Genomic DNA, 25341 nt, shown 5'->3' with positions numbered 1-25341 from the left:
TGGTTCATTAGGGCGTCAGACATATGGAGCAAGCACAGCTGAAGGGCCTTACTCCTGACCATACCTCAGGAACATCTGGAAACAAACGTGTGAAAAACGAGGGATGGTTCTAGATCCAGAATATCAAGCATTCAGCACAGGCCGCAAATGGATGGTTGTATATTATACTTGAGGTAAGTGTGTAAACAAATAATTCAAGCAGAAATGGAAGAAAATTTGAAAAGAGACCATAAAGTGCTGGAAAAAACCCAGGAACTTATGATCGCTCACCGCAAATGGAAGTGGTGAAAATTATAAATAGATTGGAACTGGAGTCATGAAAGAGCATACCGATGTTTGTGTTTGTTTTGTATTTTTCTGTGCTGTGTATGGAAGCAGTAAGACCCAAACCTTCATACCGAAGTGTCTGATGTTGGCTACAAAATTCCATATTTTAGATGCCTAAAAAGTGGCTTTATTTTCAGAAGTGTACCCTCTATTCCTACGTAAGTGACCTGATTTTTCAAAATTGCTGAGCACCCTCATCTTCAGAGTTGTAGTTGCTTAGCACCTCTAAAAATCAGGCCACCTTTTTTTTTTTTTAAGGTTCCTCTATATACGTATGGGTGCTTCATTTTAAGCACTGAGTTCTGGAAATGTATTATTAATAAAACATGTTTGTTGTACTAGTGTCTAAGGACCAACCAAGAACTGGACCCCATTGTGGTAGACATTGTAAAAACACAGAATAGCAGACAATCCCCGCCACAAAAATCTTACAATCTAAACAGATCTGAAAGGCACAGGCTGGTGGAAAGGGTATAACACACAAGCAGAATGAACAATGTGATGGCAAATATCATTTTAGGGGGTGTATTTGGGGGATAAGATAAATGGAAAGAGAGGTGAAGGGAAGGTGAAGTGAAAGGGGCAGGTGTGGAGTCAGACTGAGGGAGTGGGAGGAAGTAGAGGTTGGAGCAAACAGTCAGCACAGGGCAGAGACAGTCCAGTCAAAAGCATAGAAAGTTCTCTGAATGTTCAGAGCTCTCTGCATTAGCCACTTCTCCAGCAGCTCCTGGTGGCTGGAGCCTCTGTTTGCTTATTCCCTGGTGTTTTTCCCCAAGCCACAGGGCAGAGGGAGGGGAGACACAACCTGGGTTTCAGTGCCCCCAAAACATTTTGGGGTCCATGTAAACAGTTCTGGTCTGTTTGGTATTGAATGTGTTCTTTGATACTCCCACCATACAACAGTACCCTAAAATAAGATACAGGGCCAGCTGATGCAGACTATATTGACACTCCAGCTGAGTTCAGTAGGCGCTGGATTGGGTCCATAGTTTATATACAACCCATCATTCTTATTTTTTTCATTTTGGAAAGAGAAGTGGTGTGAATTTTTTGTGTTCACATTGGCTTGGGAAGAAAAAAACTCTAGTTTTATTTTCAACCCTTGAACAATAACATTTAAATGTACAATTACAAAGGTAATTTCACCCCCTCCAACACTTGTTGAAGCAGCCCCCCAGTCTCTTGTGCATTATCCAAGCTTCAGGTGTAGCAAAGTGGTAGCTTTTACATACCAATGATAGAGGGGGAAATAGCCCAGCAAATAAGGAGAAGCTTTTTTGACTATTTAGTTGATTGCTTTTAGATAGTGGGGAAATATAAAAGATTAGATTTTTAGTTAATCGTACAGAATTAAATCCATTTGAGTAAAACCAATTGGAAATGGATTTTATCCTTGGCTCTGGCCCTTTGTTCTGCAATAACTGCGCCATTTAACGTAAATTGTCCATCAAAGCACAATTCTATTCCGGCTTTTGACAAATTGCACAAAACTGTTTGCTTCCCCCCAGGGAAACACAAATGTGAGTAGTTGTGTAGGTTTCTTTTTTTTTTTTCCTGCCTGACATATAGGTTGCCTGAACTTGAGGGCTGAAATGCTTTTAGGTGCAGCATTAAGTAAGCCTAGAAAGGTTATATGTAGTCCAGCTGAACTGAAGTGAAGACATTTCAAAACAAGTAGCTTATGTGGTGTGATGACACCAGAAATTGCTCTTTCACCACAAATCATAATTTTCAAAGCATTCCTCACTCTTTAACAACGTAATAATTATCCAAACAAAATCACCATTGATTATAAATCTTTTGTTTGGTCAGAGATGCTCTGAGCAGCATGAAAATAATTCAGGTGCTTTCCAAATTGTTTATTCACTGCACAGTTGACATTGTAGGATATATTGAGCTTTCCTCAGCTAAGAAAAGTTTAGGTAGCAACCTAAAATCGATAGAAGGAAGCCAGTCAGATAAATGTATCATTCTTTTGAAAATTACATGACCTAATTTCATCACTCACTGCTCTGTCTAATTTATGTGCACACTTTAGTGAATTGGATGTCTGCTTTTAAAGAAGAACTTTACATTTATCCATCCTATTCCATCTATCCACAATTTTTTTTCAAATATAAACACACAAGTGCACCCACAGCTCTTCTTTATATTTAACATCATTGTATATTGGATGTCAAGAAGAACAGGCTAATAATCCAGAAACGTCATTACTGGTTAGTGTGGTGGAATCTGTTGTGAGGACAGCAGAAGAAGGAAGAAAGTAGCAAGTCAATGTCTGAGAAATAACACCTCACTTTTTCTACTGGTTTAAAACATCAACAAAAACACTTCGTCCTCTTACACTAGATGTACTGTTTTGGGTCTCTGTTCCTCTTTTGAAGGTGTGCATAACTTCACTTTTTGAAATAGGTGCATATTCTGAGGGAAGAACAGGGAGTCAAACTCAAGTGAGTGAGGATTAATAACTTCCTATACTAAAATATGTAGGTGAGTAGGATGAAACTGTTATGATGGAAAGTTCTAATGGCTGCCCTTAGGGGGTTCTTGGATCCAAAGCCAATATATGTGCAAAGTACTCTTTTTTTTAGCCTCAATGGGTGGAGCAATGAAACCATTATACAGTAAAACCAGCTGTAGACATGGGGGCACTGGACTGCATGACCAAGCCAGAGCTAAACTAGGTGAAGCAATGGGGGTTTACCTGATTGCAGGTTGTGTGTGTGCTGAAAGGACAAGCCAGCAGAAGGAGTTGTGAGCAAGTCCCTGAAAAGAAAAAGAGACAGCACGTGCTAGGCATAGAGCTTTCCGGAATGGCAAACTGTGGAATTTTTGAGCAAGGAAACTGCCTGATGTTTGCTCAGGGAAACAGGACTTAATATAGTCTTGTTTGTTCACAAAACTGTATGCAAAGACTATGCCTCACTTCTGTCACTGATGTCTCATCCAAACTGAAATAACCCTGCAAATCCCTGAATTTTGGCTAACTGCTTGGGCCAAATGGGCAACAATATCTGTCATTTCAGCATTCTCCAAAATAAATATAAGGCCTGATCCACTGTTCATGGAAAGGCTCCCTTTTACTTCAATGAGCATTTAATTGGGCTGTTAAAGTATAAGAATTGCCATAGTAGAAAAGATGCAAATAACCCCACACTTAGTCCTGTACCCTGAATTGGGCAGTACCCAACACTTTAGATAGAGGCATAGAACCCCCATAATGTATCCAGTTGCACTACCAAGAGAAACTTGGTCAGTTTGTGTGGTCAAGCATTAAGACTGATTACCATTGTATTTTTTATTCCCACTATTGTAGCTATGGAGACTATTTGTAGTCTTCTAAACGGGATTCAGACATTAGAGATTGAAACTCATCCAGAGTACCTCTGATGTGCAAGGATAGATGCCATTGTATAGCACTGTTTCTCTGACCCCTCTGGAAGAGAATTTTAATTAATGCTTTCGGTGACATTTAGAAGTGTGAACTTTGGCAAGTTTTTGAAATTTTTCATACAATTTAAACACATCCATGCTGAGTCGTGTCTCCAAAAAGTCACACTTCAGACATACTAAAGTCAGACAGACTGAGAAGCAAACCATTTAAGACCAATAAGGAAAAAGGCAATTAAAAGGCATGAATATTTGTAAGCAAAGCATAGCTGCTGAGCAGTCGCACTAATAAATCTAAAGACAATAACATCAATTCTTAAAATATCAAATCATATTGAGAGTAGGGGCTTGTCTCTTTAAATAAATTATTTTTGAATGCTGTTGAAAATCTGTCCCATTTGTGTCTCTCTCGCTCTCTCTCTCTCTCTTTATATATATATATATGGAAAAATAACTTCATTATGTCAATTTTTGGTGTCCAAGAAGAAAAACTGCTGTACTGTAAATGAAGACAGATATGTTATCAAGCATTCCAAAATAATATTAAGGATAAACTTACTGGAATAAAGAAATATGTATACATATTGTTGTGTACAGTACATAAGTCAAATCCTTAAACTTTAATTTAATGATGGCTGATCAAATGAAGTATGTGGTTTTTTTTAAAATGCTCATTCATTTAGTTAACAAAGCTAACTTGACTCCTGCTGAACTGAAATAATTAATTAGCAATCAGAGGGGTTGTGGACATGTAAAGGCCAGGAGACAGAGGGCAGAATAGGAAAATACTGAGAACTTGAGGAGGAAAAGCCAGAGTCAGTTTGTGAAATTGGATGTCTTTCTCAAGACTTATTAAAAATTGCTAATGGGGAGAAACCCTAATGTAGCTGGTAATGTTGTTAGTGAGCCTCTCTTAATACTGATGAATAGCAGGTGAGGAATGTAGAATGTGTGGATTCTGTTGCAATAACTCACAGAACAATCCTTACTGTTAAATCCTGAGTGGAATGGGGAGTTGAAGTCACAGATCAGTAATGGGAAAAAAGAGGGGATATACCTGAAATCAGTAAGGGGAAGGAAGCACAGCCTGCTTTTACATTTATGGAGCCATATGTAAAGATGATGTGGAATTTTATCCAGATCCCCACCACCACTCTAAAACTATAACATCTTGCCTCCACTTCCAAGCAAATAGTAGTGGAAATTCCTGGTAAAGTGGAAGATAGGCAGGGGCCGGGGTGGTGGTGGCCATAGTGCAAAAGAATGAATCTTGGATTGGGCAGGTGCAGTGGTACAGGGGTTCATTGTGTCTTATGCAATGCATAGGCTGCTTAAGCCTAAGGTTGTACCTGGAAGTTAGCAGTAAGAGGGCCAGGGAGTGCAGTGGACTAATGAACGCTATTACCACTGGAAGAATAAGGGTGAAAATAGACACTGGAATGAGCAAGAATATACATACAAGAAGGAAGAAGAGAGGCAGAGAAAAGTAAAAACCTGCTTTAGTATTGCACAATTCTGAGATCTTAGTCATGCTGGGTAATTACTAATAGCACAAAGCAAAATGACTTCCTAGTCACAGAGATCTGCATATTCAAATCCAGTTCCTCAGTGGATCTTAGTGCTTTGGGGGCTTCTTAGCACCTTCCAAATTCTTTGCTTACACAAATGCATATGCCTAATATACTTATGCCTTTGGGCTGGCTTTGTACATAGTTTACATATCCAAACTATGCCTGCATTTGATCATGAATCTCCTCTCTGTGCTGTGCTGAAGTATCAAAGAAATTTACTCTAGTTTACCGGTGCTAAATATGGGTAAACTCTCTAGTCAGTTCAGAACCTGATATGGTAAAGCTCATTTCTTATCTTGCAATCGGATCACTTGATGCACACTGATGCTTCTGCTGAAAGTGGTATCTTTAGACTCTCTTGGGAGGGTACTTTGTTGCACACACTCACGTGTGCTGCCTGAACAGCTTTATTCTTTCATGTGGATTTTGTCCCTGATGCATTTGTTTCACATAGCTTGTTACATAGGTCCTTTTTTCACAGTATTTCCAATATAACTCCCCCTTTTAAATAAGTTCTTTAATGGTCTGGCCACAGAGAAAATACTTAACTGGGATGCTTAATCTGACACAGCTAACATGGAGTTAATTTGGTTTACATAATTTTTATCATGGATCACTTCCTGTGTTTCTCTCTTTCTTCAATTTCCAATTGAGAAAGCAGTAATCACAGTTTAGGAATAAATAAGGTCAACCTTTGTCAACAAATGTTTGTTTTTATTAGACCGTATGCTAAATGAGCCCTCAAAGAATCATCTTAATTTGCCCAAATTCATAGTACTGTCTTAACTTCTTCAGTTCTGCCACATATGTAGACAGTGCAAGCTGATGATTCTGCTTAAGGAACTGGAAATGTTTTGTTGTGATGAGGTTTTGGAGTCAAGTGCCTTTGTGTAAGTCTTCTGGTATGCAGTAGTCCATGGTTTATTTCACACAAGGCTCAAGAGTGATGTTACCTTTGTGACCCCCATTACGCTATTAACAAAAACTGCTTCAGTCTTTTGGGTTATGATTCACATCTTCACTATAAATGATTGTGTCCAATAAACCAGCCTTTAAGTCTAGAGACCCAGAAAGATCTTTGGTGGAAATTAAAATACATCTTCTCAAAACTACTACTTACTATGATCATCTTCACTGTTCAGGAGGGATATGAACAAAGAGTTTACAATTACTTTTTACAACACCTTCCAGGAAAAACAATATTTAGAGAAATAGTATGGAAAGGGCATGGAGGTGCGGGAGTGATAACTGGTAACAATTTGCAGTAATTTTGTAATCTCAACAATTTATATTTTGAATATCTGCAATGGGCCAGATTTTTGTACCCTTATTTCTCTTAAGTAACACTTTGTCCCCAGTATTCTTTCATTTATTCAGATGAAAGGGGTATTTGAAATAACTACAAACATAAGAAATAATAAAATGTATTAGAAAAAATTACATCAAATACAGCAGGTATGGTGTATATTTCCCCTTAATTTCCAACATTTACTTGATAATAAATACTATAAAATTGCCGGTATCTGTTAATGTCCCTCACAATGCCAATGTAAGCAAGTAGATATAATTTCCTTCTAAATAATATTGAATATATGGGAGTAGACTTGTATGTCTGAAAGGTTACAATGGGCCAAATGATTCTGATCCAAAGCCTGAAAATCTAAGGGCCTTATCCAAAAGTTAATAAAATCTGTGCAGAAATTCTCATGGAATTCAGTTGCTTTTGGATCAGGCCCAGTGACAGGGCCTGATCCAAAACTCACTGAAGCTGATCGGAATCTTTCCACTGATTTCCCTGGGCTTTGGGTCAGGCCCTTAGAGTTCCAGGAGCTGTTGAGATGCAACTGTTTTATGCATTGTATTAAACAAATTGATTTCAATGTTTGCATCTGGTCTCAAACAATGGCAGTGTGGTCTGTTTTATTGTATCTATTGTACATGGTGGTACATGAGGACAGTATAGATGAGTTGTGTGCAGGAATGCAAGATCAGGCCCATTCAAAGAAAACATCTCTATTTATTTTTATGATCTCCATTTCAAAGCCTACTATTCTTAAATCTATCTGCTTACACTGATGATTTTCTCTGTTTCCCCATAATAGTAAAATAAGGGAGCATCCAAAATAAAAGAACAGTGAATTTAAAATGAATAAAGAAGGTTGTCTTTACCCAGTGTAATACCGTGCTTATTCAAAAAGGGGTGAGGTCAAGGCTAAAAGGGATAGCTAGGTGTCTGAGACACTTGTATAATAATTAGAGTACTGTCACATTGTGAAGTGAAGCCATTAAAATTCTAGACTTTATGCTGTTAAGTCATGATAAACCACTTATTTCAAAATGACTCTTTTAATGCATGAGAAAAACAACTTCTTAAATTCAAACTGAAAGTGAATTATGATTAATATTCATTATCACTAATAACAGCTTAAAAATCTCCCACAAATGTATCTGGAGATAAGCATTTTAATTTTGACATTATATAGTTAGTAATTTTCTTTTGCCTTGTGACATGATTGTGTCTCAGATCTTTTAAGAAAGATGGAAATTTGCCATTTGTCTCTTTTCATTCCCACTGGGTGAAAATGAAAGTAAAATATCTAAAATGGATAACTGTTGCAGGACCAGGCCTTGTTTGTGTGCAGGGAAATGCCTGTTTTGGGATCAAAAATCATCATGCAGTAGCTTTGAAAAAAAGAAATGAAGCTGCCTAAAGGGGAGACTGTTATCTGCTGGTTAGAGCAGAGGAGGTTTACATTCAGGACTGCATTTATTCCAGACTTTGCCATTAACTATTAGAATACGATCTTGGGCACTTACAGCCTGATGCAAAAAGCCATTTGGATTCAATGGAAAGACTTCTATTGGTTTCAATGGGTTTTTGATCAACCCTTAAATGCTCCATCTCAGTTTACTCATCTGTTAAAATGTCTCTAATAATATCTACCTCAAAAGGCACTAAAAGTCTTAGAGAAGTGCAACTAGAAACAAATTGAAACAATAATGCAGTACTTTGCATTTACAGTATATTGTATGCAGAACGGACACTATAACTGGGCAGAGAATCCATCTCTTCTGCAAAATACGGCTGCAGACTCCAAGTTTTCATTTAAAACAGAAATTTAAGTTCCTAACTCTTATGATTGGGAAAACAGCTTTCCAAATGTTAACCTAATGTAATTTGAAGGTCTGTTGTCCTGACGCTGCTGACAGCATGAAATAATTTTTAAGGGTGGTGGTAACTGCTTCCATTCATCTCAGTGCGGTATTAATTCTGAAACCTAATTGTGACACTAAGTGTCAATATTGTTAACTATTTCACTGCTGCTTATTTTGGTAGAGATATCCAGCTAATTTACTTATTCATCATTTTGGATGCAATATAATAGTAGAGAGCAGGTCTCAGACTGGTTGCTGTTATGGTGACTGTGGTGGGTGGAAGCAACTCCAAAAAGTGTATACATCCTTTGAATAAGGGCCATACTCCTTCCTGGAGGTTTCTTTTATTGTTAATTTGAAGAGAAACAAAAGTTAGCCAGCTTTCTGCTAATATTTGGTTGTTCCTATGATCCTTCTATTTCCCACACTAGCTGATTTTGTCTCAGCTTCTGGGCTGAAGCTAATAGGCTTCAGTTAATTTGGCATCAAAGTGTGTCAACAAAAATAACTACATTTCTATATAGAAGCTGAGTTTTACTAGCACCAATTCTAGTGGAAGTTGTATATGTAATGGGATTCTCCTCAACACTATAGTGAGACAATGTTTTCAAAACTTCTCCCTTTGAAACCAGGTAACAGAAACAGTGTCATGTCATTTGTAGTTAACCCACATAGTTGATTTTTTGAAATACAAATGATCAAATATTCACAGTGAACTGTTCATGATCAGTCCTTCACATACAGCTGAAGGAACTTCTAAAATGTGGCAGTTTCAGAACAGCAGACTTCTGAGTTTGGGTATATTAAAAGACAAGTAATGTTTTTATCATATTTGAAAAGTTCTCTTGCAGAATTCGGGGAGGACAGAATTGAGGACTCCATAAGAAGCTTATGGGAAATTCATGTCTAATGCTTATAGTAAATACAATCTGTATCTGTAGCCTGTTGTACTTAATAATGAATGTGACTTATTAGTGAATGATGCCTGACAGTTATTCCAGGTGCATCTCTATCCTTAGACTGAAACTTAAGAAAATTTCCCAGCAGTTATGTGGCTCCCCTGCTAGTGAAAGAATGTCTGTCTTGAGTTGACTATAAGTAATAGTCTGTGTGGTAGAGATAGATACGTCTAACCAAACATACAAGGAGCTGTATGGGAAGATTGCTATCACTGGCAGTTGTTCAGCTTTTCAAATTGCAGGCGATTGTTCAGATTTCCTTCAAGATAATCTCCAATACAAGGATATAATCATATTTATTTAACTTAATTGGCTCAGCAATGGCAGATAAAAACTTTGGAAAAACTGTATTGCAATCAGTGGACAGAGATAAAAGCTTCTCAACAATAAATGAAAGGAAGTAATAAAAAGACTCACTAGGCTGAAGTGCCTCATATCAACAGCAGCCGATAAAATATTAAATGATTTACCTTGTGTAATATCTTCGGAGTGCACTGTTGGAGATGCATTGTACCATGACTGACAACTTGGAAACCTCATTGTAAGCCCCACAAATATTGCACTAGATAATATGACTTTATCTCCTGTAAAAAAGAGCCATAATAAAGACTACTAACTTACATTATTTTTTTTTTTAGTGGAAACATCTTCTGTTCTCTGACCTCAGTGTAGTTTATTTTGCTTACAACAGAATAATCTTTGCAATGACTTCAAGTCTAGAGTTGTGCATATAGCTGGCAATACAGTGTGAAGTTTGAAATAAACTTTCACAAGTACGATGTGATCACTTATCATACCTATATCCATTTGAAGGCATAGGGGAATTCTTTTAATAGATAAGTGGTGACTTTTTAAAAAAGTACACAGTGTAATAGATAGCAAGGAAACCATTACTGTATAAATTGTAAAATGTGCTGATGTAACAGCATAATTTCCCTGCCAGAAATTGCTTCTGGTATCAAAAGATGACAATCATAAATATAGATTTGTTTGGGTTTTTTTGCTTCCTGATAACCTAACCCAAAAGCCCAACCTGTTGTAACAAAAGACAAATTGAAAATGTAGAGGCCCTAAAGCTAAAAGTAAAGGAAGGAAAGAGATGGAATGGATGCTACTTAAAAACAATAATGGTCTCAGCACATGCATACCACTTTACAAAAAGAGATCTAGGAAGGCAAGGAGCAAACCAATGCAGTTAAATGGCAAGATTTGAGAAGCTATTGGAGACGAACAGAAATTCTTCAAAATTTGGAGATCTGACCCTGGTGAAGCCAACAAAAGAACATAAATGACAGCAGGCAATAGGTAAGAGAGGAAATGAGAAGGGTCAAAATGCATTTTGAAGAGCAAAGATGTAAAAATCAAATGACCCTCACAAAACACCCTCCTTCCACCCTAGATTTGCTGAACATTGAGGGGAAATAAAACTAAACATGCCTTACTGTTTAGAGACAGATTCTGTGAGGAGAAGAGTGCCTTCAACCGCAACTGAATTTTGTAGGAAATGAGAGTGCTTTGCATCTCTGAAGAGGCCCTAAGAGGATTGGACCTGTAGAGCACTCTTTTTGGTGTTCTGTGTCCCCTTTCTCTCCCACACTCACATTCTTCTCATAAGGGACACTGGAGTGTAGATGATAGCATCTGAAGTGACTGTGGTTTTGGTTGTACAAAATGGACAGCAGTCGTTATTTTGGTGATGGGTTAGCTTCAAAATACCTGACTTCTTATGTGGGTTTGTTTTGAAAGAGATCAAAGATTCACTATACTTGTTCCTGAACTCCCATTTTTAGAGTTAGCAAAGAACAGGTGCAAAATGGTGTATAAAGGCCGGAAGTGGGAAAAGTTGTAAACTTGCAGAAAAGAGTCTGAGTTTTCCTTTTGTAACTTAAAACAATAAAGTCAGACACATCAAGGAAAGTTGCATTTCATTTTTAATTAGAATAAAAGTATATAAATTAGGGCTGTCGATTAATTGCTCAAGTGATTAACTCAAAAAAATTAAGCATAATTAAAAAAATTAATCGTGATTAATTGCACTCTTAAACAATAGAATACCAATTGAAATTTATTAAATATTTTTGGATGTTTTTCTATATTTTCAAATATATTGATTTCTATTACAACACAGAATAGAAAGTATACAGTGCCCACTTTATATTATTTTTTGATTACTAATATTTGCACTGTAAAAATGATAAACAAAATAAATAGTATTTTTCAATTCACCTCAGACAAAAATTGTAATGCAATCTCTTTATTGTGAAAGTGTAACTTAAAAATGTAGATTTTGTTTGTTTGTTTCATAACTGCACTCAAACAAAACAATGGAAAACTTTAGCACCTACAAGTCCACTCAGTCTTACTTCTTGTTCAGCCAATCGCTAAGACAAACAAATTAGTTTACATTTACGGGCGATATTGCTGCCTGCTTCTTATTTACAATGTCAACTGAAAGTGAGAACAGGCGTTTGCATGGCATTGTGTAGCCAGCATTGCAAGATATTTATGTGCCAGATATGCTGTACACTTGTATGCTCCTTCATGCTTCAGCCACCATTCCAGAGGACATGCTTCCATGCTGACGATGCTCGTTAAAAAAAATGCAATTATTTAATTTGTGACTGAACACCTTGGGAGAGAACTGTATGTTTCCTGTTCTGTTTTACCCACATTCTGCCATATATTTCATGTTATAGCAGTCTCGGATGATGACCTAGCACATGTTCTTTGTTTTAAGAACACTTTCACTGCAGATTTGACAAAACGCAAAGAAGGTACTATTATGAGACTTCTAAAAATAGCTACAGCACTCGACCCAAGGTTTCAGAATCTGAAGTGCCATCCAAAATCTGAGAGGAATGAGGATGGAGCATGCTTTCAGAAGTCTTAAGAGAGCAACACTCCGATGTGAAAACTACAAAACCCGAACCACCAAAAAAGAAAATCAACCTTCTGCTGGTGGCAGCTGACTCAGAAGATGAAAATGAACATGTGTTGGTCTGAACTACTTTGGATTGTTATCGAGCAGAACCCATTATCAGCAAGGACGCATGTCCTCTGGAATGGTGGTTGAAGCATGAAGGGACATATGAATCTTTAGCATATCTGGCACATAAATATCTTGCAACGCCAGCTACAACAGTGCCATGCAAATGCCTGTTCTCACTTTCAGGTGATATTGTGAACAAGAAGTGAGCAGCATTATCTACTGCAAATTATAACCAAACTTGTTTGTCTGAGCGATTGGCTGAAGTAGGACTGAGTGGACTTGTGTGCTCTAAAGTTTTACATAGTTTTATTTTTGAATGCAGTCATTTTTTCTTACATAATTCTACATTTGTAGCATTATCTCCTGCAAATGTAAACAAAATTATAACCAAACTTGGTTGTCTGAGCGATTGGCTGAACAAAAAGTAGAACTGAGTAGGTTCTAAGTTTTACATAGTTTTATTTTTGAATGCAGTTATTTTTTGTACATAATTATACATTTGTAAGTTCAACTTTCATGATAGAGATTACACTATAGTACTTGTATTAGGTGAATTGAAAAATACTTTTCCTTTTGTTTTTTTTACAGGGCAAATATTTGTAATAAAAATAAATATGAAGTGAGCACTTTGTATTCTATGTGGTAATTGAAATCAATATATTTGAAAATGTAGAAAACATTCACAAATTTTTAAATAAATGGTAATCTATTGTCTAACAGCGCGATAAATCACGATTAATTTTTAAATTGCTCGACAGCCCTAATATAAATTACTCCAAATCCAGTGAGAGTCTTATGTTGATTTTAGTTCACAGGTAAACTTAAGGTGCTTAATATAAATGTGAGAACTGCAATTGAATTAAGAAATGAATGGATAGAACTATTGGTTGGAAAGAAATACTACTATTGAAAACTTGTCTTTTTTTTTTAATAGTTGTTCAGGCCTTTTCTAACTTGAGCTGGTGCCTAGGAGTTTCCAGGAAATTGAGGCACCAGCTAGAGCATATAGTCTCATCACAACTGTGCAAACACTGGTGAACTCTGAGTCTATTCACATGCATAACCTAACTCATCTGCACAAGTAGGCGCTAGGCTTAAGGGGGGAGACAAAAAGAATCTGTTCTTCCTGGGGCTCTGAGTGCTATACAAGGATATCTGCAGTAGTTGTAAGGGGTAAAAAAACCCAGAGTGGCCTCACAAGTTAAAACACAAGTCCAATAAATACATGGACTACAGAAGAGGGTGGCTGATCCTAAGACAAAGATAATGTTACGCCATGTTGGCACTAAGAGTTACAAAGAAACACACAAATTGCCATCTTCACTCTTCTATAACAATAGCAAGCACAGCATAGTGTTTACAACAAAGGCCTGGGGTTCCAGACATGAAGGATTTGGTTTTGGTTCTGTCGACTTGTTGTGTGACCCTGAGCAAGTCATTTAACTGTGGCTCAGTTCCCACATCTGTAAAATATGGATAATAGCACCTCCCTGACTCAGAGGGGTGTTGTGAGACAGTTCAGTAATATTGACAAACTGCTTTGAGATCATCTTACAGAAAGTACTAGGAAAGTACAAATTATTACTGCTTTATTATTTTATTCAACTATCTGCAGGGAACAGCTAGGATTAATTGAAGGATTAACACATCCCTCTCATGCAGACACTACACCCAATATTTTCACGGATTGTGGATATTCAGAAATCATAAAATGAGGTAATATATTTTTTAAATCCCCTGTTAATCCTCTGCAGTCAATAAAATACATACTTTATGTTCAGTTTTCCTAAACCGTGTCCTTTCCAAATGTTTTCAGCTCAGCTCATTGAAACAATGGGGTGTACTTTGTTACATTGTCTCCTTATATTGCTTTGTGCAAACTGACATGATGAAAGAACAACTAGGCAGACTGCATAGGAAAGACTATTCTGAATTCAAAAAAAATCTGAGCTGGGTCCCAAAAATAGTTCCACAGAATAATCAATCAATCAACCAACCTCTCTCTCTCTCTCACACACACTCGCACTTCAATTCTGAAAAGTAGATCATAGGGAGAGCCTGTGGCCTATATCAACTACAGAGGGCAAAGCATGAGCACCAGCAAGGCAGAAATTCCATATTTATTACATATGAAATGATAGGCTTTGTGCCCTGACCTGTTTCTATGAGAACTGGTCCTTTCCCAGTTGACTGCTCATTGGTTCCCTATGCACACACCACTCTGCTTTCTATTTATTAAAGAACTTAGATTATCTGTGTTGTGTTAATTAATATGATAATGACAATAACAAGTTAACTTTTAAGAGGGGAAGAGGCTATGTTTATTCACCTCTTACTTTCTTGCTAGCTACTTTTTTCATATGTTCTCATTCTCCTCCTCTCTCATTCTCTGCATTTCTTCTGTGCTGTATCACTTTGTCACCCTACACTTAAAATCAGCTTAATAACTATTAATACTTTACTTCAGTTTTCTGACAGAATTACACCAGATGAGTAAGCTTCACTACCAGTTTTTGGCACCAGTGGATTTGGCCTAGAGACTTGAGAGGAGTTGTACCCAATTACTATAGCAGATAATTTTAGCCCTTATTTGGATGCCATGAATTACTGTCAGTATCTCCTTTCTACTGCCCACTTAGCTCCTCTATCCTCTTTCCAAGACCCTGACATGCATATGGAGCTTTTGTGGATGTGTTGATCCAACAGCACTGTGGAATGACTGTTTCTTGGAGCAGCTTGTCCTGGAATCCACAAGGGGAGAGGCAATTCTTGATCCAGTCCTTAGAGGAGCACAGGATCTTGTCCAAGAGGTGAATATAGCTGAACTACTTGGTACTAGTGACCATAATGTAATTACATTTAAACATCTTTGTAGTTGGGAAAAATGCTAAAGAAACCCACCACAGCAGCATTTAACTCCAAAAAGCATTAACTATACAAAAATGAGAGAGTTACCCAAATGGAAATTAAAAGGAGCAGTCACAAAGGTGGAATGCCTGCAAACTGCATGGAGGCTATTTAAAAACACCAATATAGAGGCTCAAACTAAATGTATACCCCAGGTTTTTTTAAATATCCTGGCTTAACAGCAGAATAAAAGAGGTGGTTAGAGATAAAAAGACATCTTTTAAAAATTGAAGTGAAATCCTAGCTGGGAAAGTAGAAAGAAGCTCTTGGAAGGCATGTGTAAAAGCATAATAAGGCAGGCCAAGAAAGAATTTGTAGAGCACCAAGCTGTTGGTTTAAAAGTACATCAAAAGCAGGAAGCCTGCTAAACAGTCAGTGGGACCACATGCCAGTCAAGGTGCTAAAGGAGCACTCAAGGAAGATGAGCATTGTGGAGCAGGTAAATGAATTTTTTGCAGGTGTCGGCACTGTATAGGATATGGGGGAAATCATCACACCTGAGCCTTTCTTTCTAGGTGACAAAACTGAGGAACTGTCCCAGACTGAGCTGTCAGTAGAGGTGGTTTTGGAACAAAGTGATAAATTAAATAAGTAATAAGTCACCAGGACCAGATGGTATTCACCTGAGTTCTGCAGGAACTCTAATATGAAATTGAAAAACTACTGATGGGTATATAACCTATTGCTTAAATCAGTCTCTGTACCAGATGACTAGAAGATAGCTACTGTAATGCCAATTTTAAAAAAAGAGCTCCAGAGGTGATCCTGGCACTTACAGGCTAGTTAGCCTAACTTCTGAAACAGGTAAATTGGCTGAAACTATAGTAGAGAACAGAATTAACAGACTCCTAGATGAACATGATATCATGGGGAAGCGTCAACATGGCTTTGGTAAAGGGAAATTATGCCTCACCAATCTATTAGAAGTCTTTGAGGAGGTCAACAAACATGTGATCTAGTAGATATAAGGTACTCGGACTTTCAGAAAGTCTTTGACAAGGTCCCTCACTAAAGGCTCCTGAGCAAACTAAGCAGTTGTGGAATAAGAAGGAAGTTCCTCTCATGGATCAATATCTGGTTAAAAGATAGGAAACAAAAGGTAGGACTAAATGGTCAGTTTTCACAATGGAGAGATGTAAATAGTAGTGTCCGACAAGGATCCATATTGTGACCTGCAGGGTTCAACATATTCATACATGACCAGGAAAAGGGTTAAACAGTGAAGTGGTAAAGTTTGCAGATGATACAAAATTACTCAAGAGAGTTAAGTTCAAGATATGGAAGACTTACAAAGGGATCTCACAAAACTGGGTGACTGGGCAACAAAATGGCAGATGAAATTCATTGTTGATAAAGGCGAAGTAATGCACATTGGAAAATAATTCCAGCTATACCTACAAAATGATAGGGTCTAAACTAGCCATACCCAATCAGAAAAGAGATCTGGACAATGTCAGGAATAGTTAGTAAAGGGACTGATGATAAAACAAAAAATATAACAGAACTATATAAATTTATGGTAAGCCCAAATTTTGAATACCTTGTGCAGCTCTCATTGCCCCACCTCAAAATAGATATATTAGAATTGGGAAAAGTTCAGAGAGGCGCAACAAAAATGATATGGGGTACAGAATAACTTACATATGAGGAGATATTTAAAAAGACTGGGACTTTTCAGGTTAGAAAAGAGGTGACTAAGGGGCGATATGATAGAGGTTTATAAAATCATGAATGATATGAAGAAAGTGAATAGGGAAGTGTTGTTGTTTACCCCTTCACGTAACACAAGGATTAGGGATCACTAGATGAAATTAATAGGCAGCAGGTTTAAAACAAACATAAGGAAGTACTTCTTCACACAGTGTACATTTAACCTGTGAAACTTGTTGCAAGGCGGTATTGTGAAGGCCAAAAGTATAACTGGGTTAAAAAAAGAATGAGAAGTTCATGGAGGATAGGTCCATCAGTAGTTGTTAGCCAAGATGGTCAGGGATACAAACATGTTCTGTTCATTCCCTCTGGAGTTTTTGGCACTGGCCACTGTCAGAGACAGGACACTAGGCTAGATGAACCATTGGTCTGACCCAGTATGACTATTCTTATCTAAGGTCATCATGCCTCAGCTACAAATGTTAATTTTTGTTGAAATGGCAGCAAAGTGTTTTGGATGTTCTTACGCTACGGGGGTGAGGGGAGAAGATACAGAATTCAAAACAGCAGATGTGTGTTAGTGTAGTCCAGATCACATAATCTAGGCCAGGACTCTGAGACACCGTGTGGTTTGGTCCTGTTCTGAAGAAAGGGTGCAAGGAACGGGACATTTGTTTAGTCTGTGGTGCTTTCCTGTCAACTGCATCCCCTGCCCCTGAGTGCTGCTGTGCTGAACTGTTGCACAGCAGCTCCCACTCTGGGTGTCCTAAGGAAATACATTTGGTTTCTGGGCTGCTGCAGTGAGTCTCATCTGCTCCCTGCACGGTTAAGGAGCAGGTACTCATTTGGATTTTTCTGGGCCTCTTCTCCCCTGCTACATTTGGCCTCTGAGCAGCAAAACTCTCTTCTTCAAACCTAAAGCCCACTGCAGGGCCTAGAGGAGTTTTTTTCCTAGTAAGGACTGCTGCACAAAACTTCACTGTGCTCGTCCTTGGGTTGGGGAGGGTACAACACAATATGTTTGTGGGTACCTTGGTGGTTGTGCGTGGGTTCAAGAGGTGCCTGTGTCTGTAGGAAGGGGCAGACATTCCAGCTCCAGTTCACATGAAAAAGAAATCTTGTACAAGCAGCTTGTGAGGTTTTGCTGCAGTTGTACCCAAAGCCTTAGCCGAAGCCTCATCCAGGTCTGGATCTGAACACCACTGCCTTTTCCCATCTGTAAACTAGATTATAAATAATTCCTTTTGAGAATGATTTGATTTTATTGTTATGGTGATATATCACACTTTGTAACGGTGTTTTTGCTTATTACTAATATAAACAGATATGCAGAGATGTGAGCAGGCTATTGGTGCATAAGGGGGAGAAATATGATGGAAATTTCACAAAAAAGCATCTCAAGATTTCAAATTTAGGCTTATGGACTGGGAAGACTTGTAAAGTTTGGCTATGAATTTAAAGTTAAAGTAAAGGGCCTGATTTAAAGCCTACTGAAGTCAACAGAGACTCTTAATGACTCAGCTGGGCTTTGGATCAGGCACTTACAAAGTGAAGTTAGCCGATTAATTAAGTGAATTTAGTACTTGTAAAGGGGGGCTGTACAAATGACTTTGGAAATAAAGTCCTTCTGTTAGGACACCCCTGATGATCATGCTGTATTTGGCTTCCCTGGTGTGTTGACTACTTGCAAGTATTTTATGAAATATAAGTCATCTGTAATGAAAATTGTTGCTAAAAAGAAATCGAGTACTTTACAGTCAAAGTGAATTATGTATAGTCGTTGCATCATTGTAATGTAATTATTGCTGCAGTTTGTGATTATACATATTAGTAGATATGTGCGTGTGGATTAGTAGAACGTAATGAATCTAAGTTCCTGATGTCAGTAAAATACCAGTTTTGTGTAAAGAATGATTTTATAGCGTATAGAAATTGCCCTTCAAAATCCATGAGAGATTCTATTAAGACATATTCTTTTCCCAAGTGGCTACTAAATCAAATTATTAAATGTTAATTAAAATCCATTAATGTGTTGGAACTGAATATTAATATTCAGTTTGTTGTTAAATTAAACATCTGTTTAGTTTAGAATTAAAACCTGATGGGTAGGACACCGTTTTCAGAGTTGATGTGGATCCTCCATTAGTTGTACCATTGAATAATATAAGCCCCAATCCTGCAGTGAGCTGCAGATGGGTGAATTCTTGCAGTTATCTGGCACCCCACTAACTGCCAAGGGATCTCACCTGGGCGTGGGAGGGTGCCTCCACACAACTCCGTTACAGGATTGAGGCCTGAATCTGTGCAACATGATCATACTCCCCACCAATTGCTGAAGTATTTATAACAAATATATCAGGGTATGTGTGACAATTTGGAGAATGTTTGTTGCCAAGGAAGCACATGGGGGTTGGGGAAGGGATAGGCAACACTATTTTAAACAAATACATCAGAATGTAGTATTCCTTTCTTTTTTGTAATAAATATAAAATTGTGTTATTGGCTTCTACGCATAAATAACCAAAGCTGACTGTCGCAGTTTCATCATGGGGAAAAATACTTCCCTCATTTCCCTTAACTCCATCCCACCCAACTTCTGCTTCTCAGTCCATCTAAAGAAAATACAAACAAATACAATTAAAGAGATACCTAAGGAGGAATATTTCAAACTGAGAACAGAAATTATAACAGGATAAGGTACAATAGTTTTGTATTGGAACAATACTCTCTAGCCTACAGCAAAGTACCATATAGAGGACACAGAATGTAGACATTTCCTTATAAACTGTGCTAGTATAATGACTGGATAAAAGATTAGATCTAATTATATTTTGAATTGTGGAGCATGAAAGTAAAATAGGAATCACTGAGACAAAACCGATCTGTTGAAAAATGACAAATCATTGGCTTATTGATTCAGGGGAAGAGAATATGGGAAACCATTTGTGAAATTGCAATTTAAGCATGCTAAAGTATTCAGTGAATACCCAAGAGTGAAAAATATTCAGAAATAATTTCAAAAAATCTTGGTGTTCTTGAATCCTCTTTCAAGTAGAAGATTTCTATAGTTTTGGGATATAGTCTCATGATATGTCATACTCATATACTTTCATAGTTGTGTGCTATATTTACCTTCTCTTTTAAAAAGGACATATAGCAGTTTTGGCATGTCATAAAGTGTGTTATATTAAGATATGTCATACTGACAGTGAGCACAAGAAAATATACTTGGACCAAAAGACATTTTTCCAGACTTGTTATGGGCACTAAAAGAAATGAAGGAAAAAGGGTGTGTTCTGTCAAAAACTGATTTTCAGTGTATTAATGAGTTGACGTTTTCTACTCAATTTTTTCTGTATTTCTGTTGGTCCCTAAAACACAAAATTTTATTTGAAAAAATCTTGACCCCTTAAACTAGTGTCCTCAGATTGCACATTATTCTCAAAAGTACACATAACACTTGTAGCACATCTCTAGTAGACCAAAATGTTAAGAGATTGCTTGTTGTTCTAGAGTATGCTGTATAGCATTCATAAGTTTTAACAGCCAGATTTCTCAAACAACTGCAACAAAAGAAGTGAATCCATGTGAACCGCCAACCCTGGAATGAGCATGGTACCATTGTCATGAGGGCCATGTCAGAGGTGGCCTGGAGCCTTCTACAATGCTCGGGCACCAGTTTCAGGAAGGGAATGAACATTGACTCCTGGAGGCAGTGGAGGGAGGTGATAGGTGAGTATCAGATATTAGCAATACATCTACTGAAAGCTATTGTATGTTTTGGATAAGCAGCCTGATCCAAAGTCCATTGAAATTGTTGGAAGTATTTTCATAGTCTTCATTGTTCTTAGAATCAGGCCTATGCAGTATAATACAGGTTTTTTTTAACTTTGGCTGTGAAACTTTACCTGTTAAATTTTACTATCTAAATCTTTCCCTGGCTCTAATTTCCATTTATGCTCAAACTTAAACAGGGAAGACAATATGGGGAAGACAAGAATACAGTTTTGAAAATCCTCTAGTACAGTCAATCACAATGTTCTTCCTAAGCAAAAAATAGTATAACTTTCTAATATTACTGACTCAATATTTTACTAGAATCCTAGTTGTTAGTCTAATGAAGTATTTCTTAGCTTAAGCGTTGTATACTGCCTTGTGAATGCATGCACTGGATATAAAATATGTTGTCTTCATGTTGGATCAGTTTTAAACAACACAGTGTCAGGTTGGAAAACAAATGCATGGTGTTATTGTAATATGCTTACCTTTCTACAGCCTTACTACCTGTTGCAGTAGCACCATAATTATTATATATTAATTATCGTGGTACTAATTAAAGATCCAGTGTAAGAACATTAAGGGAACATTGAGTGATTTTCCTTGAAATGTTACTTTCAGAAAAGTCTGCTGGCTACACTGGTTAATGTGGATTATAGCATTATGTCCAGTCTCAATTCCCATGTACAGCAGCCTGCCTTTGAAAGGGAAATGTTCCATCAGATTCTCCTTTTATCTTGCCTTAAGCTGCTGTATGTGATCTTCTGCACAAAACATTTTTTCGTATGAACATTACTTGAAAAGTCCTGTAATACCAGTAATTCAGAGATCCTATAATGTGGTACCCTTATTCTCATGTTCTGTTAATTCCTCCTGTGAGCCATTATAGGATTTAAAATGCATACAGAGCGGTTTCTTATATAATGGTAGCTATTATCTTTTAACTGTCACTAGCACTCTTTTAATCTAGGCGATCTCTTTAATGTTTTGACTGTTTGGCATAATGCTTCCACTCCATAGTACCTGTTGCTTGGAGCCAGTGACATTGTTTGCTCTCATGGATCATATGTGAAAAGATAGATTTTGTAATGGAAATCAACTGTAGTAAGAGCCAGACTACACTAGTGTATCCCAAAGTTTTATAGGGAGGAGACAGTGTAGTCTGTATGACTCCAGAGTAGTTACAATTCTCCTTATGTGTAACAATTAATTATAGTTTTCAAAAGGAACGAAAAAGGCAGTCACTGTGGGTAAAATCCCACCCTTCGTATTAACAGCTGCCTTGAGGAGAGGAGAATGGAACAGTGCCAGCCATGCACGAATAACAAGAATCATCCTCTCAGTGCAGGGCAGAATGGAAGTTGGGGCATACACACAGTCATATTGAATAGGGGCAGCCTGTGCCCTCAGCAAGCATGTGCTGTAGACTACACGCTAGCTGACTCAGGGTCTAGCCAAATGGCCTAGCTGGTAGATTCTGCCTCTTTGGGGAGATGAGCTGGCAGTGGTATGGTAACTGGTTTTGAATCCAGCTCTGATGCTGGGGGGGGGGGGGGGGGCGTGGTGGTGGGTTGGGAGCTTCTTTGGGCCTTCTTTCCTGATTAGTCCATTTGGGCAGCACACTGCGGGATTTGGTCAGATGTGTTCGGATGGATTCATAAAATATGTATGCAGGAAAACTTCCAAGATGTCTATAGTTCTGTCTGTCTAGATGAGGTACAGTGGCCATTAACAAGTCATTATTTGCCAATAACTACCATTCAGTTGCCACAATTTTTCCATATGTTTACTACAGGAAATAACGGTGGTAACCATATGCCAAACTGTTCACAGAAGTTGGCTTTTGGATGACAATCACTGTAATTCAATACATGTAGATCTGAGGGCCCAATCCATGGTTACCCATGGTAAGCCAAAATGCAACAGAAATCCATCAGTTCCACTGCATGGGGAAGTGAGGAGAGGACCTTGGGAAGCTTGTGCAGGATACTCATTAGTTACATGTTTGCACTAGCATGTCATTTCAGTTCTTTATTTAGGCAGATTGTGGGGTGGGACGTGTGCAGTTTGGGGGCAATGGACCAGTGAATCCAGTTTGTGTACACTGCTGTTCCAAGGAGGCAATGTCTGGTGGATCTGTGTAGCGGTGATCCATCAGACCTGCTTTTGTTCTTCCCTAACCTGCCTTCCTCCCCACTCCCTCAAACTTGTAATTACATTAATTCCATCTTTTCTTTACATTTTTAGATTTTCATGATAGATAATAGCAGTAATGCTGGCTTCCAGTTAGGCCTTTCATGCCAGTGAGTAGTGGCTGGGTTAACAACAAATCCTGCATTGTGGCAGAGGGTTTGACTAGATGACCCTTGCGGTCCCTTCTAAACTTATAGTTCTATGATTCTGTAAAGAGCCAAAGACCAATCTCTAATCAATAATTAACTGCCAGGAAACATTTTCCTCATGGGTTATTTTGATTTAAACATGATAATTCTGGAATAAGTTTTTAATATAAAATGAACAAAATGTATCCAAGTTTAAGCACTCAAACCATTGGAAAATTAATGAATGGATAGACAGAAAGAGACCCCTATTTATTGCTGCTTTGTTCACTGACAAATGTAAGCTGTTTAAATTGGGGAACATTATTTGTATGCTGAAGGTTCTTTTCCTGTCTTTTTAGGTAGAATACTACAGCTTCTCTTTTCTCAACAACTTCCTGACTTATAATACCTCACAAAAGTCCTATAATGAATTGGCTGCCTCACATTTTAAGATTGATTTTTGCCCAACATCTGTCTTTGTCTGCATAACCTCCAGACTTTGCAGTTCTATACAGTAATTACTTTAACAACTATTTAAGATCTCTAATTGGAATAGCCAGGATTCCACCATTAACATTTCTCTGACTGTATGAATTTAGAGTTGTATAGCAGCTAATATTCTTGCCTGTTTAATATGGTGATTATATTTGTAAGCTGTTGCATAAGTAATATATTTAATTGGCACTGTTGAATGTCAGCTGTAGTCAAATAGAAGCATAGGTTAGTTACTCTTAATTAAATTGTAAGGATTTCAAAGGATGCCTCTACCAGAGTCCAGTGTCAGAAGCAATAACAATCCCATATTGCTGACTCATTGACTTATATACGTTATTTAGTAGGCTGTCAAAAATATTAGCATATACTGATTTGAAAAGTGACACACTGCACAGATTGTTCAAGATAGGAAGCCATTTCACATCTGGGGGAATAAATATACTTGCAACATTTGCAATTTTGTGGTAACCTAACATACACACATTTTCTTCTTGCTGGGAGCAATGTCACTCTGTATTTTGATATCGCAGATAAACTTGAGGTGGGTAAAAAGTTCAGTTCTTGTAAGGTTCCATAAATATTGTAAGTTTGGCAGGATTTTGTAACTTGCACATTTTCAGGGTAATTTAGAGGTATTCTTAAATTATATGTTGCCTCTATGTTCAGACCTACATAGATATATCTGTCTGTGTACAGTTTCTGCATATATCTACACATGAATTTTAATATAAAATTAATATAGTCATGGCTGTGGATGTACATACAGACAAATGCAGACATTTTAATTAGAAATTAAAGTCTGGAGGTTATCCAAGCTATTGAAAACTCAGGCCTTGATCCATCAAAGCAATTAAGCATTTGCTTAACTTTAAGCAAATGAACAGTCCCATAGATGTCAAAGTCACGGGACCAAGACCTATATTTGCTAATGGTCTAGGGTACATATGATAGCCAAAAATTGTGAAAAAACCAACTCATCAAGTTTATAAGGTAAAGCAATGACAATGACCTATAGGACCCTCATAATGTGAATTATGTTTCACGGTTCATATCTGGCTCATTTGTGCTCAGAGACTGACTCATTCTTTAACAGTTTAATCATTCTTTAATATTTTATTGAAAAATCCCCAATAATGATTTTCTAGATGGATAAAATTCAGTTGCTGCTACACAGTGAATTCCTGCATGCAGTGTTTGTGATGAAAACTAATGTCAACCTTATTAATATGTCAAATATGGTAACAACAGTATTGGTTACTCACTAACAATTTCACTTTAATACCATTATCAAGACAGCTTGACAAATTTTCAGTGTGCACTTTCCTTGATGATGATGTCATATCTGTTTTGGTTGGTTCCATTCCATTAATAAACATTTGAATTACTCAGTGAAACTTGTTTATTCAACTTTATATGGTGATAGGCACATTAGATATATGTAGATTGGCTAGAACTCTTAACAGAATAGATTTTTCAGCATTCCACCTTACATCACCAGTTCTTATTAAGAACGGCATAAATCCCTCTTTCCTTTTCTTTAATATCTCTAAAAAAAGAAGAACAGGAGTACTTGTGGCACCTTAGAGACTACTCTGAAACCTTTAATATCTCTGTCTCCTCCATTTCTCATCTCTAAATTTCTTATGCATTTCTTTGCCTTAGACCTTAGGTGTCAGCAGTGCCCACACCAAGGCTATCCAGCAGTAGACAAAAATGACAGTAATGCAACAATGTGTTGCATAGTTAAAACTTAAAAAAAAGGCCAACATTTAGGTTTCCTAAAGCTATGTTAACTTGGC

Source organism: Chrysemys picta, chromosome 11 (genome assembly GCF_011386835.1).
Source record: "Chrysemys picta bellii isolate R12L10 chromosome 11, ASM1138683v2, whole genome shotgun sequence".
NCBI lineage: Eukaryota > Metazoa > Chordata > Testudines > Emydidae > Chrysemys > Chrysemys picta.
The sequence above is the reverse complement of the archived record's forward strand: the minus strand, read 5'-3'. Positions refer to the sequence as shown.